This window comes from Heloderma suspectum, chromosome 5 (assembly GCF_057233095.1).
Source record: "Heloderma suspectum isolate Gila_16-S chromosome 5, 16-S_ref, whole genome shotgun sequence".
Taxonomy (NCBI): Eukaryota; Metazoa; Chordata; class Lepidosauria; order Squamata; family Helodermatidae; genus Heloderma; species Heloderma suspectum.
The window spans coordinates 32,788,892-32,804,171 of record NC_139462.1 but is presented as its reverse complement, the minus strand read 5'-3'; the positions used below and the strand labels follow the sequence as shown (position 1 = coordinate 32,804,171).

Here is a 15,280-nt window from a genome sequence, read left to right as displayed (position 1 = left end):
TAATTATGTTGCTGTTCTTATTGGGAGGATTTACAACTTAAGTGTACACTAATCAAACAGTGTGCACGTGCATGATGTGATTGTGTTCAGATCCATGCATGTAAATTTATGGTCTTATATGACTGAGATACACCATGCATACAAACTGTGCATCAAAGTTGGGCAACAAACGCAATTTTTTAAAAGGGTGTTGAAAAACTGAAACAACTGAACTGAACAAACCCTGAAGACACACCCAGTACTGTGGGTCAGTTCAGATGACACGACAACCTACAATTAAACAAATTGTGGGTTGTTCGGGAGCCAGCAAGCATACTGGTTCCTGCCTGCTCCTGCTGCGCTAAACAACCCAGGGAAGCTCCATGTTTAGCATGACATGCTAACCTGGAATTGTGGGTTGTTGGGGGAGGAACAGCCCAGTATTGGAAGCTTTGGCAATTTTATGGAAGCACAGAAAAAGCAAAGAGTGCAGTAGTGTAGACCAGGAACGGGCAGAAAGTAGGTCTCCAAATGTTTTGGACTTCAACTCCCAGCATTCCTGACCATTGGCCATGCCAGCAGAGCAGAGGCTTCTGGGAGCTGGAAGTCCAAATCATCTGGAGATCAGCCTTCTGCCCACCTCTGGTATAGACTATAACTTGCCAGAAATCCCAGTTATTGTTTTTTTACAGACAAGTTTCTAGCCATTATTATGACTATGAACATAGTTTTTAAAATGTATGGGTAATGTCTACTAAAATCTCAGAAGCCAGAGAGGTGGATGAATAAGATTTTGAGTGGTCAGCAGTAGGGATTCTGTGTTCTTGCCTCCCCCGCCTCACCCCACCCCATGACTAGGAAAAACAGAATAAACTGCAGGATACATTTTGCAAAATAATACAATATATGCCAATTGGCTCAACTGGGATAATATAAGTCTCAGATTTCAGCTTTTTATGACAGAATTTGGAATGTCTGAAGGCAGAATTTTATTTCTTGTTAGGGTAGTATACTCACAAAAGTGACCATACTTGTTTCCATTATTATTCTGTTCTTTATTCTTTCTCCGTGTGCTTCCCCACGTACAAAATTATCTATAATTCTTATCTCATTTACCCTCTCAAGAACCCTATCAGGTAGGTTAGGCTGAAATATAAGCCTGGAACCCATGTCGCATGAGCAGAGGTCTGCTCATGCAACAGGACTTCCCCTTTCTCTCTTCCCCCTTGCAGCCCCCCATGAGTGCCCCAAATCTGCTCCAGAGGCTCCCCCAACCCTCCAGTACAGTTTGGGGGGGGGCACAGCAGAGAGGGGAAATCTGTTCTGGCAGCTGTCTCCCTTCCACTGGCAGAACACCACCACTGGATACAACCCACAGTAATTTTCCCAAGGCCATGTACATTGCCACAGGGCCAACCCAAGATATTTTGCTGCCTGAGGCAGAGCAGCAAATGGTGACCTCCGCCCCACTCCCTGTTAAGGTTCATAGTACCCAAGGCTACTCAAGATATTTTGATACCTGAGGCAGAAAGCCCCACAAGTGTATCTCCCACCCCCTGGCAACAAAATGTGAAGATAATAAATTGAATAACAATTTCTCACCCTTTTCACACCCAAATTTACCTGCCTGACGTGGCCACCTCACCCTGCCTAATGGTAGGGCCTACTGTGTGTGCCCTCACGTATATGAGTGGTTTGAACTGCACAAGATATTTTCGTCACCTTGGCGACTTTCTAAATCTGCACTTCCTGAAGTCTTCTCTTCAGGAAGCTTTCTTATTGGCACACTTCCCCTTTTGGACAAATTAAGCGTGCCTCATGTATTCAGATACATAAATACTTACCAAAAACCCCACCACATGAAGCTGACATCAGTATCAGCTTACATTTCATAGATTTCAAAATGACCCAGCTAGGCAATTAACGTGAGATGGTTTGGAAAACTAGTGTAACTAAACTGTAGAAAAAAGAAGCTGGGAGCAGAGTTGTACTTCAAACGGTGGTTAATTTGTGTCTGTGGTAACAAAATGTCCGAGTTATTTTCAGGCTCTGTCTGCTGTTATTATATTAGGCCTTAACCCTTCACTGGTTAAAGTTAAGTGATAGCTATTCAGCATACCTGGACCAAGCTAGAATGTGATGGCAGCAGAGTCGTGTATAGAATCAGGTCTGCCACCAAATCCGGAAGCAGGAGGACTGCTTTTTTTGCCAGTCAAAAACGACATTATTTTTCAATGGTTTTAATTAGTACAAAAATTATGGGGCAGGAGGGGGGGAGTTCCCTGAATGAAATCCATTAGCTCCCCAGTCATGTCTGCCTGCGTGGCATATTAGATTGTCCACGCTGCTTTATATGGCATTGGCAGGACCTGGGTTGTCTAATGCTATCATGTCTAGTTACAGCCTCAGTAATACCTGGCACAGCTTTATATTTTTCATAGAATCATAGAGTTGGAGGGGGTCTTGTAGGCCATCAAGTCCAACCCTATGCAGGAAATAGAGGAAGAGTATTCCCTGAAAGTGGATGTCCAAGCTCTACTTGAAAACTTCCACCCCTCTAGGTAACTGGCTCCATTGTCAAACTCCTCTTACCATCAAGACGTTTCTCCTAAAGTTCAGCTGAATTCACCATCCTGTAACGTAAGTGCATTGGAACTAGATGTTCCATCTGGGACAGCAGATAACAAGTCTTTGTCCTCTTTTACATGACAGTGCTTCAAATATTTAAAGTTTGCTCTCATATCCCCACGTAGACTTCTCTTCTCCAGAAAACATACCTAGTTCCTTCATCTCTTCCTCACAGTACCTATTTCCCATACTCCTAGCCATATTAGTTGCCTTCCTCTTAGTTGCCCTCCATTCCAAATTGTCCAAATCCTTCTTAAAGTACAGTGCCCAGAACTGGGCAAAGTACTCCAGATGAAGTCTGACTGGTGTAGAATAATGTGGAACTATTACTTCTGTGACTAGAAACGCTGGTTGTATAAATGAGGCCTAAAATCATATTAGCCTTTTTTGCAGTTGCATCACATAACTGGCTTATCATGTTCAGCTTGATTACAATGCCAAACTCCTTTTCACATGTGGTACTGCACAAACCAGGTATTCCCCATCCAAACCTGTGCATCTGTTTTTTGTTTGTTTTTGCTGTAATGCAAAATGTTGCATTTGTGTCTGTTAAATTTCAATTTGTTTCTTAGGGCCCCATTTTCCATTCTACCAAGGTAATTATGAATATTATTCCTATCTTTTAAGGTATTGGCCAGTTTTGTATCATCTGTAAATTTGAGAAGGATTCCACCCCTTCATCTAAGAAATTGATTAAAAATGTTGACGAGTACTAGGCCTGCAGCACCCAACTCAAAACCACCTTCCAGTTTGATGAAGACCCATTCCCGTGAGCAAAGAATTATTCTTTGTGTATAGTTTTCCAACCAGGTGTGAATCAACCTGATGGTACTATCATCTACACAGCCAATAACCCAAATATCAGGAGTGACTTTGTCAAATGCTTTTCTGAAATTAAGATAAATTATGTCCACAGCATTCACACAATCCACTAACTAGTAACCTGATCAAAAAGAGATAAGAGACAATATAAGTAGAGCCTTTTGTATTCTTTATATCTCCAGAATTATCCTGAAAACCTTAAATTTGACACAGATTTTAACAAACTGATGATTATAGCTTTCTTTTCTTTTTTAAAGCAAGTTCCTAAGCCTTATGGGCATTTAAAAACATTAAAATATGTGAGCATTGTCCTGTGACATCACAAAAGCGAGAGAAGCCTTAATAGGACATCCACTCGACAGGTCCCTTTCCTGTTCCTTGCCGTTTATATATGGGAGCATGCATGACCTGTCTTCTATCTTAATCCATACCCTATCATCTGTCTTCATTTCTCTTCTTCAATTCCCCCATTCCTTGGCCCCCACCCCCCAAAATCTAGGTTCATGGATTGTGAAACAAATGATGCAAAGATACATATTTGTCTTATATCTTAATTGAATCTTTGTGTGGAATTTGGGTTTTCTTTTTAAAGTATTTGAAATTTGGAGGGAAAAAATAAATGAAGTCCTATAGAAGATATGAATGGAACCTAATGCTGCTAGTATGTAATAATGCTAAGATTAGAAGGTAGTCTAAGAAGGACCACCTACACTGCACACATAAAATGATCAAAGAGTCATCCTTAACAACACCAGCTGTTCAAAGTGAGCTAGTTAAGTATGTGCCAGAATGAAAAACAATTGAAGGGCAGATCTATGATGATCTGATGTAGTGAACATTTGGAAATATGAAAGGATCGATACAAGAAAAATGTGCTTAACACATATTAAGGTTGCAATCCTATGCACATTTACGTGGGAATGAGCCCCACTGAACACAGTGCTCTGGTTCACAAAGAAGATTTGGTTCTCAATCCCTGGGTTATTTCCCTCCTCTTTCGCCTGCTCCCTCCCTATAGCCCAAATGCCTTATTTGCAGTGTTTTATTACTGGCAAGGAGAGCAGCTGGTTGATTTGACACTCTTGCCTGCTACCTCTGTAGCCTGGCAAAACAACCCATTAACAACACACGGTTCTCGGTTTGCACATAACTACAACCCAGCATTCAAAAGCCAACAAAAAAGAGGGGGTTCTTTCTGGGTTGTTTATGGTTAACAAGCCACACATCACGACAACCCAGAATTCAATAACCCATACCAGGCCAGTGAGACATCTTTCTGTAAATAAACATGTATTGTTATGTTATGAATGGGAGAGGGGGATGGGGCTTGAGGCTATAGTAAATGTACATAGGCTTGCAGCCTTAGGGAGCAATCCTATGGCCGCTAGACAGTGGCTAGATGGCCATAGGATATGCCGTTTTCCAGGAACGAACCTCGGAGCCTGCGCTCCGAGGTCAGTTCCCCGAAAACCGACTTCCCCCCAATTCTGCACTGCCTTGGAGACAGCGTGGAACAGCCCTGTCCTCTGCGCTCGCAAGTGGAGCGCCGAGGGGCTGAAAAGGGACATAGCTGGGGGCGTTCCAGGGTGGGGAGAGCATAGCTGCGTGTACGACACATCCAATGTGTCATACAGCAGCCTCCTTCCCCGCTCTGTGCTCCTGCATCTAGACAGCCGCAATCAGCTGTCTAGCCAAAAAAGTAGGGCAGGGGAAGCGCGGAGGGCACGAGTTCTACTGCCGAGTTTGGAGGCGGACGACTATCTCAATGGGATTGTGCCCTTAATCAAGTTTGTATATCCATTTAAATCAATTTGGAGAGGGAATGCAATTGGCAAACTGTTCAGACAAAAAATATTGACTGCTTTCAAATAACTATGTACAAATTAAACAAAGGGGTATACGGAATCCAAAATGAAATGTAACATCTTAAAAGGAAAATAGGGCCAGAACTGACCAGTTCTCTCAAGTCGGCTGGGTAGACGCACCAAAGGTCAGCATTCTTCCTAGTACAAACAAGCCACAAAATGTATTCAACAATATAGTGTTAAATTACACGTGCCATCACGAAGCCAGTTATATCATTGCTGCCAAATAGGTAAGGCTGTGACCGAATCAAAGGGGGGGGGGTCTAAAAAGAAGTAGTAGTAGTAGTAGAAGAAGAAGAAGAGAAGATGATGATGATGATGATGATGCTACATACCAGTTCCTAACTTGCATGTGCATTCTTTCAATCATAAAACATTTTTTTATTTTGTACATTTTGTTAAGGATAACAGCATAAAGACTAACACTGTCACAGTTTCCTAAGAGCACACAGAGCTACAAAAAATCTCAGAAATCACTGCTCTAAGCAACAGAGACAAACAGCATCAGCCAATTTCAACTTCAAACAATAGGTAGAACATACAAACAATATTCAACTTTTGTTGAAAGATGGCCTTTCCAAATGCTAAGGAGGGCATTCGAGGGAGCATCGGGGGGCAACAACAAGGGAGAGGGCCTTCTTGGTGGTGGTCCCCCATTTATGGAATGGTCTCCCTGACGAGGCCCGCCCAGTGCCAATATTGTAATTTGTTCGGCGCCAGGTTAAAACTGCCCTCTTCTCTCAAACATTTGGCAGCATTTAACAAGTCTTTTGATCAGGTCCTGGATGGTCACTGACTGATTGTTTTAAATTGTTTTCGATATATGTTGTTGTGTGTGCTACCTGATTTATGTCCTTACGTGAATGGTTTTATACTTTATATAATGTATTTTAACGGTTAAAAATGAATTGCCCAGAGAGCTTCGGCTATGAGGCGGTATAGAAATATAATAAATGAAATGAAATTAATGGGAGTCCACCTCTGACACTAAAATACCCACATTATGTTACATGCCCTCCTGTGGGAGGACACGGGGGGGGCTAGGAGTTGCGTGTATGTGTGTGTTTACTGTGTGGGGTGAGTGGCTGGCTGTTGTGTGTGTTTTCTGAATAGGCACACTCCCATGGCAGCCATTTTGTGATGGTGCCTACAACACTTCCTTAATATTCAAAATGTGCCCACCAGCTCAAAAAGGTTGGAGACCCCACGTCCTCAAGGACTGCTTTTCTCCACGGAAAGTGGAGCTTACACCTCCGTATTGGCATTGTTAGCCCCTTCTGTGTGTTCTAAACTCTTTACCATTGCAGCTACTACCCTTTGCACTGACTCCCACTGTTGACTGCTTTATTAGAAAATGAGTACTGATATGACAACCAACTGGTGATTCTTCTTAAACTGACAGATTCCTAGGGGCATTTTTTACAATTCACACTAAAAATGCCAACCTTTAAATCTCCATATTGTCACTTTTGAACGTTATTACTGAAAAACTATATATGGAAGAAGAAATTCGTTTTGAAAGCAAGTTCGTTTCTGAATGATATGAGCCTTTCATTCAAATTACAAATTAAAATACCATCTTACCCTCCCTTGTGAAAATGTGCCCAGTACATATCCCTAGTGTGACGACCTCGAGGGTGATCGTCTCCAAGGGTTTGCTACCTTCCCAGCCCAATCCTGCTGGCTTTACCTCCAGAAGCGCACCAAATATTGAAAACCACACACATCACAGATCATGACAGTCTTGTTGCACTGCATTATTAGAAGTAAGGTCCATTGGAGAAGAGAGTCAAAATAGAAGTCATATGTCAAGGGAATTATTTTACAGTACCAAGCCACATAAGCACTTGCCTTAAACCAGGTCACACTATGGGCACTTCTACACCAGCCTAAAATCCTGCATTTTAAAAGGGGCTTTCTACTTCCGTTTTAAATGCAGGATCACCACTGACTCCCTTTACATGCGCTTCCTCCCACTGCCCCTTCTCCCCCCTTCTCCCCATATCTGAGTCTTCCATTATCTTTCATTGATCTCACTCCTCTTCTTCCTGCTTTAACTCTTTTGACGGAGGAATTGGATAGCTCATTATCTATTTAAAAACGGAACAAAGGGCATTTAGTGCAGGACATGCCCTGGAGGGATACGGCATCATGTAAAGAACCCGCAGACTTCCGTGAAGGAGCAGTCTGAATAATCTCAATTGCAGGAGAAAAGTTCCATGTGATGAAGCCTTATTCGTCAGTCTAGTCCAGTATTTTCTTCTCTGACTGGCAGTGGCTTTCCAGGCCCTCAGGGAGAAGTATTTCCCATCAACTACTACCTGATCCTTTAAACTGGAAATGCCAGTTAAACACAGGACATTCTGTACCTAAAGCATTGCACAAGTTTGGTGGTCATTTTGGACTTCGACAAATGAATGGATTTGGAGAATCTTGGGATCCCTGAATCAGGGACTCCAGGGCTTAAACCTATAGTCTGAAGCTGGTACATATCCTAATGAGCTGTCATGGACAGGACCACATAGTGAGCCGACCACATAAAACAGGGATGAGGAACCTTTGGACCGTGGGAGGTTCTTTCCACCCCTGCCCTTATCTCCAATCAGAAAGGAGATAAGGGATTTCCCCTCCTCTTGCCATGCAGCAAGTGAGGATTTTAAAAAACCCTCAGCTGGTGACAATGGTGACAGTGTATAGGCTAACCCTCCCCTTCCCAACCCATGACCCCCCCAAAAAAAATCACCCCTCCCCCACCGCCAATGGAGACACTTTTTTAAAGTATAATTGTAGTGTGAGAGGACTGGTGTGTGTGTGTGTGTCTGTGTGTGTGTGTGAGTGAGAGAGAGAGAGAGGTGTAAAGCTGCACAACAGCAAAGCAACAAGGAAGCTCTGAATCCATTATGGATGCAGTCATTCTTGAAGTAAAATATATAAGACAGATAGAAAGACTAACAACAGTGTCTGTGTGTGTGTCTCACACACACACACAGCTACTGACAAGGGCAGAAGCTGAAACGTTTAGCGCAATATATATATATATATATATTTAAAAATACTCTGTTGTTAGTCTTTCTATCTTTCTTCTATACAGATATAGATGAGTGAATGTGAGTGAATGGGGATTTGGCAACCATGCTGGGGCTGCACGCCAGCAGTGGGGTGGCCCTGCCCACTGCTGTATATGGCCCCCAACATGCTTGCCCAGAACCAATTTGGCCCCCGGGATGAAAGAAGTTCCTCACCCCTAATATAAAAGGTATATGAGAGAGAGCATCAAAGAGTGAAAACATATACTGAAGCTAGCATAGATCTGTGATTTATATACCATGAAAGGGAAAGCAGTAGTGTCACTAATTATATTGCACACTTTTAATTGTTGTTGTCTTTGAACATATGAATCATTCTTAGTGTTTACTTTCTTTACATGTGCTGTTGAAACTGACTTGTGAAATACGTGTTCGTGGTCAGTCCCTAGTACATTTTTGTATTGCATGAGTTACCTCCTAAGATTGGTCAACCTCTTCCCACCCCTAAGATCTCACCAAGGATGTGACAAGTGGACCTTGCATTGAGCTAAGTCAGTTGAATCTTCAGTTCATGACTTGGTTATATCTCCTTTGCAAAGCATGGCTACGTGTCTCTTGTGGTCTGGAAATACCAGTGTTACAACAGTAAGCAGTCTTCCAAGACCAGGGTTCTGTATTTTGCCGGCCTTTTTTACTCATGGCCTTTCCAGACAACCATTGATAGGCATGACCACATAATCAGTCAAACTGTGCTGTTGTTTATTTCAGCCCCTGACACAGTAAGTCTCACGTTGTGCAAGACACACCATAGTATCTGCTTCACAAATAATAAATGGAATTGTGGCCTTGATGTGGGAAGAATAGCCTTGCTGAAAGGGAATTGTGAACTGCTTTATTTAATACATCAGGGGACCTGTTGTTATTAGCCATGATAGCTACACGGAATCTACATGTACATCTGAATATCATTTACTGGGGGCAAATAAGAGGTGAAGGCCATCGACTCCATCACATGGTTCACACAACATAACAAGCCAGAGTATGGGTTTAGTATGGGTTGCTGTTGAACTGTAGGTTGTTGTTGAATCATGGGTTGTTGTTGAATCATGGGTTGTTGTGTTGTGTCAACCCAGCCACACTAAGAAACAATGGTTTGTTAACCATGAACAACCCACAGTTCACAGCCCTACAACAAACCATGGGTTCTCTTTGTGGGTTGTTTGAGGTTAACAAACCATGGTTTGCTAGCGCAGCTGGGTTCACACAACACAACAACCCATAATTCAACAACAACTCATGTTTCAACAACAACCTACAGTTCAACAACCCACACTCAACCCGTACTCTGGCTTGTCATGTTGTGTAAACCCAGCCCATAACTGCTTGTAAGTACTCAGAGACACTTGGCTGACTTGTCTAGATGGATTTTAATCTGATCCAGCAAGTTAATTGTCTTAAGTTCTTACATGCGTTACAGTGCTGGAAATGGGGAAAACACATCCTTCAAACAGGGGCACCATTCAGGGACAGCAAGATGATCGTATGCTCCCAACCCATCTCCTTGTTTCAAACCACAGTAGTACCTATGTCTTTGGACAACTCGCTGTTTCTGTACACTGGTCCACATGTAACACTAAGCCATGGTGTGGTTTGTCGAAATCTGTCTTGTTCTTGTGTCTGAACCCATCCTCACAAACAAAGCATGATTTGTTAACTGGCTACAAACCATAAACAGAACCCAGGGTTTGTTGTTGGCTTACAAAGTCTGGCTTGTTTAAACCATGGCTTGTTGTGATGTCTGAACCCAGAACTGTGACTTATCCCTGGCTGGTTTGTGCTGCTGTCTGCTCTGAGGCTCCCAGCAAAAGCAGCCTGAAAATGAAACCACTCTGAAGATTGGCAAAATGCACAGGACATAAACAAAGCAGAAATAGGGCAAACAAGCCACAGTTTGTTTGCTCATTTGGAGGACAATTCATGGCATGGCTAAAACAATAAACCATTGTTAACATGAGCCATGGCTTAAAGTTATGTGCAAACAAGCGCTTTTTATAAATAATTACATGTACCTCAGTATTAGATCTGCACACCGAAGTTCACAAATCTCTTTGCTTTTCAAAAAAGATTAAGAGCACAATCCTAAGGGACTGACATTCGATAGACAGAGGTAGGGTGGCCATGTGTCCTCTGTTACAGAGGGGTGCTCTATTTGATGGGCTATCTTGTTTAATTCCAGTTTAAAGATAAAGAACCATAAGAACTGTTGCCCATCACCTGAACAACAGACTGAACAGTCAGGCACACAAGTCACCTGGTCACAGTCTTCCACACTGTGGTGAAATATACTGTTTTTCTATTTAAATTATTATAATTGTTTCTAAATTTGCATTTGCACATACAAATTGGCATATGCAAGTTTTATGCAGATCGTTGGCCTTTTTGTCCTCTTTTTTGGTGATGCATTTCCTCTTTTGTGGTGACTCATAAGTGGCCACCCTAAGCAGAGTGTTCCGATCTCACAGCCCCCTCTCTATCCAAAGCCCATCTGGCAAGAGTGAGGCAGGACGGGAGGAAGATGGATGCTTTGACAGCCTCTCCACCCCCCATTTAAACTATTTTCAGGTAGACAGGCCTCTCAGCCCACCTAGCTTGCACACCAGGCAATGGGTGGGGACGTTGATGGAGAAGCTCTTGGATCAAGAGCTTTTCTCCCTCTCCAACTTCTCTTACAAAGCTGCAGACACAACCTCATAAGATAAGCTTTCTGCGATGGCTGGGAGGAGGGCAATCCACAATCAGATCTTCTCCTCTGCAGCCGTAGCTCTGTCTACACCTGCGGAGGAGAACTTCACCATCTTATGGCTCCCCAGAGCCACAGGATAGCTTTGTAAATGTTGCTATTATTGTTACAGTTATATTCTGAATAAAAATGAAAACAGTCACAGCAAATTCTCTTAAAATTCAGTAATCGTTTGTAGTTTAACTTTTCATGAATCTGAGATTAGGCTGGGGTTTTATACCTTCCTGAATCTTGCCCCATTGCTGATTTCTCTCTTATTGAAATCTGAAATCTCTACCTTCACATAACTTTTTAAAAAATTGTAAAAATTTCAGAAAACTGAAGGGCACTACTGTGGATAACACTGCTCTTGTTCAGCATGAACTGTCTCACCCTTGAATGGCACAATAAAAGATCCTTCTACAGTATGTGCTTCCTTGCTCTTTATGTTTGGCAGATGAAGCCTCCCTTGATCATGTACTATCTTTTCGTGAGGTAGAGTTTGGGACTGTGAGGGCCTTTTCCGTAGAGGAGCCTCCTACACCTTTGAAGCACTGTCCTCAGAGGGAGTTCGTATCAGATGATTCTGTATGGCTTTAGACCACTGTTTAAAATATTTGTATTCATCACCCAAGCATTTTAAATGGGCACATTGTAGTCGATGGCTTTGTTTGTGGTTTGAGCTATGCTGCTGATTTTCTTCCGCCTGTTTTTAGTTCTTTGGAATTATGTTTTGCATATTTGGTAACTGCTTTGTGTATATTTTGTGATGGAAACTGCAATCTAAATTATTTATAAGTAAAACAATGGATGAATTAATAGCAAAGAGGCAAAGCTAGCATTTGAAGTTGTCCATTATGAGCCCAGTTGTCGATTTAGAATACCTCAGTGAACAAATGTTTTAAAAGCCAATGCTGGCCTGTGGTGGATGGCTATTCTGCCATTCCTATTTTCAATCCAGCTGACAAAAAAAGTCACCACAGCCAGAAAATTCAAAATGGCCACTATTCATGCCATTTTGTCATTGTATAGGTCCCTGTTCCTTCACAGGAAGGTTATTAAGACCAAGAAGATGATCATCATCACTGAGGTTTCTAAGAAGATTGTTCCTCAGTTAATCATTCTGCCATTTCTACTTTCATTTCTGCTAAAATAAAAAACAATGACCACAGATGGAAAAATAAGTCCAAAAGCAGTTGAGGAACCAGCCTTCAGTCATGCCATCTTTGGGAGATACTTGCTGCTCTATAAGGGAGTCACTGAGGCCAAGAAGATGAAGCACTGACATTTCTAGGAAGACTGTAAAGGTTTCCTCATTTAGGAATGGCAGAGAATAGTCACTCCTAACTCAGTTGAGGCCCCAAATCACAACAGATGGGAAATGGAGTTCCATTCCATCACAGGTGTGAAAGAATCCATTCTCACAAGGCCCACCATGTTCACCCTGCATTAATGTGAAAGAGAACCACTATAAAATACTGTATCTAAAATGCTATCTGACAACCCAATCCGATTGAGTCACATATATGGGGACTAGGAAGGGAGGTGTTGGCAATGGAGAAAAAATAAAGATAATTTAGGGCACAATCCTATCGAGATAGGCGGCCGCCTCCAAACTCGGAGGCGACCACCTATCCAAAGCAGGGCAGGAGAAGCACGGAATTTTCCACAATTTTCCACCCATATGAATGCTCAATTGTTCTGGTAAGTGAGCCAATGTAATGTAGCATTAGAGTGCTGAACTAGGACAAGGGAGTCTCGGATTCAGATCTGTCTTCAACTTTGAAGTTCCCTGAGTGACCTGGGGCCAGTGACCTACCACACAGGGTTGTTGTGAAGGTAATAAGGGGAAGGAGCCTGTATGTTACCCTGAACTCCTTGAAGGAAGGATGGAATAAAAAAAGTAATAAACAAATAAAATACTCACCCAGCTCATACAAAAGGCACAATTGTCCAAACTCACAAATACACAGTCATATAAATGTATATATGTTATTTATGTAACAACCCTATTATTATTCCTAATTTCACATTAAATACAGCCTTTATTCCTCTCTTTCTGCCCTGGTGGGTAATTAGGCAAACTCTACATTCTCATAGCATCTCCTTGCTAACTTTGTTCCTCTTGTGGAGAACAATTTCTGCTCATTGTATCATAAAATCAACAGGCCACTCGTTGAAGCAGGGTCCCAGTGAGTTAAATATGGTGTTTTTTCTATATAGGAAGCCAACATTTCAGACTGTTTCCCTTATAAATATTTTCAGTTAAAAGAAGACCCAAGCGTGTTGTGAAAAAATGGATGTACTTTTAGACACTCTAAACCACAGACCTCTACTCTAACTTCTAGTCTTGGCCTTTTCACAAGAAGTCACATGCTAGTTGTCTATATGCTGGGAATTTTCTTATGTGGAGAAACAATGGATCATGAGAGACCCTGGGCTCCTTCACATGGAGCTTTTACCCTGTTACTGACATTGCTCACTCACAGAGGTTTGCAGGCCCTTTAGATGACGTCGTTAACCTCCAGGGCATCTCCTGCACTAAATGACTATTCCTTTTTTACATAGATCGGAGATAATGATAATTACCCCACTTGTGTGCCACTTTAGTTCCCTCCATGAAAAAGGAAAAGCCACAAGAAGAGGAGCAAGATCAATGGAACATATGGAAGGGGGAGAAGGAAGGGGAAAGGGGAGGGGGGAAAGGAAGCCCGGGGAAAGGGAGTCCATCATGATCCTGCATTTAAAACAGAAGCAGAAAGCCCCATTTTATATGCAGGATTTTAGGCTGGTATTGAGTTGCTCCCCATCTGCACTCTGAGGTTGTACAGCCGAGAAACAGATTTAATACTTCAAGGAGAACTACATCTTAGTCTAACAAGATGTACATTGCTCAAGAATTTTGTGCATATTTGATTGGTCCTAATGAAGCACGGGTGCCGAATGTCAGGCTCGGGGGACAAATGCAGTCTTCTGGGGGGGGGCCCTTCCCATGCCCCCCTCCCTTTCCCCCAACCAACCATCAATTTGTGGTTCCCCGTCTTCTATGCAGTTTTTTCCCCCATTCTAAAAGGTGCCTCTCCTAAGCCTTATTTACTGGCGGCAAAAGCTTTAAGCTAAAATATGCTCATATTTCTGGTATTTTGGTTCCCCACCTCCTTTTGCCTTCGGCCTGCCCACCACTGGAAAGCAGCCCCTGAAAGCTGCTCCAAAATGGAGCCCAGCTCTCCACCTGAAAGAGGTTCTGCATCCCTGTAATAAAGCTCTTGCCTGACCATAGACTTCGGATTTTTTCTTATGGACTTTTAAAAAAATGCAGTGTGGCCACTATCCATAGGCCATGATGATTTTCTGGCTGGCTGTGTGTGTGGGAGATTTGGATCGCCACACGTTCTGGGCACACACTTGAAGAATTAATACACAGACATTGTAACATTAGGTGTACCATTTGCTGCACTTCTAGCTTAAAGCTCAATTTCTTTAGAAGCATGTGAATCCTGACAAATCTCAACAAAAGTGTACAGAAAGCAAGAGGCAAGAGGGTTGGATAGTCACAAGAAAATGGCAAAATTCAGACATCACATTCCGTTTGGAGACTAGGAACATGCAATGGCTTGGAGATTGGGGGATGTGACAACTGAACTGAGCTAATGACAAAACAGGCTAAGGTGACATCAAGCTTTGAATAACAAACTATGGTTTGCATGATCACCGTGGCTTAAACAAGTTACAGTGGCTTGTTTAAGCGACAGTGCATGCCCAGCAACATCTGCCTAATTACCCGCGTGGGCACGGTTTGTCATGTCATCTGAACCTGGGAGGGGGAAATAACCCTCTAAAGTTTTTCCCTGCAACTAACAGAAGCTACCTTCTTCCAGCACTAAATTAAAATATTTTGGTATTGGGAAAAAGCCATTTGGGGTACATTGAGTTCTATGGTTACATGAGCAACGTGGGCACCTTTCCGGTAATGCTGTGACATCACTGATGACAACAAACACATTCCCAATCTCTAATCCCAATTTCCCAATTTTAAGGGAAAAAAACATTTTGGGGACTCCTTTAGAAGCTGAGCACTGTACCTTGTATTAGTCCAGCAAGAGAGAGTTCTGGATGGCTTTTCAGCTGAAGAGATACTCCTAGCTGAACACCAGCAAAGATCATACCCGTCGATTGCAGCA

At 42.5% G+C, this 15,280-nt stretch overlaps 1 protein-coding gene across 3 annotated transcripts in view; it reads right to left on the bottom strand.

Annotated features, from left to right (window-relative positions):
* DAPP1 (dual adaptor of phosphotyrosine and 3-phosphoinositides 1) overlaps window positions 1-15,280 on the bottom strand; it is a 58,507-nt gene that overhangs the window by 27,306 nt on the left and 15,921 nt on the right. The window lies entirely within an intron of this gene.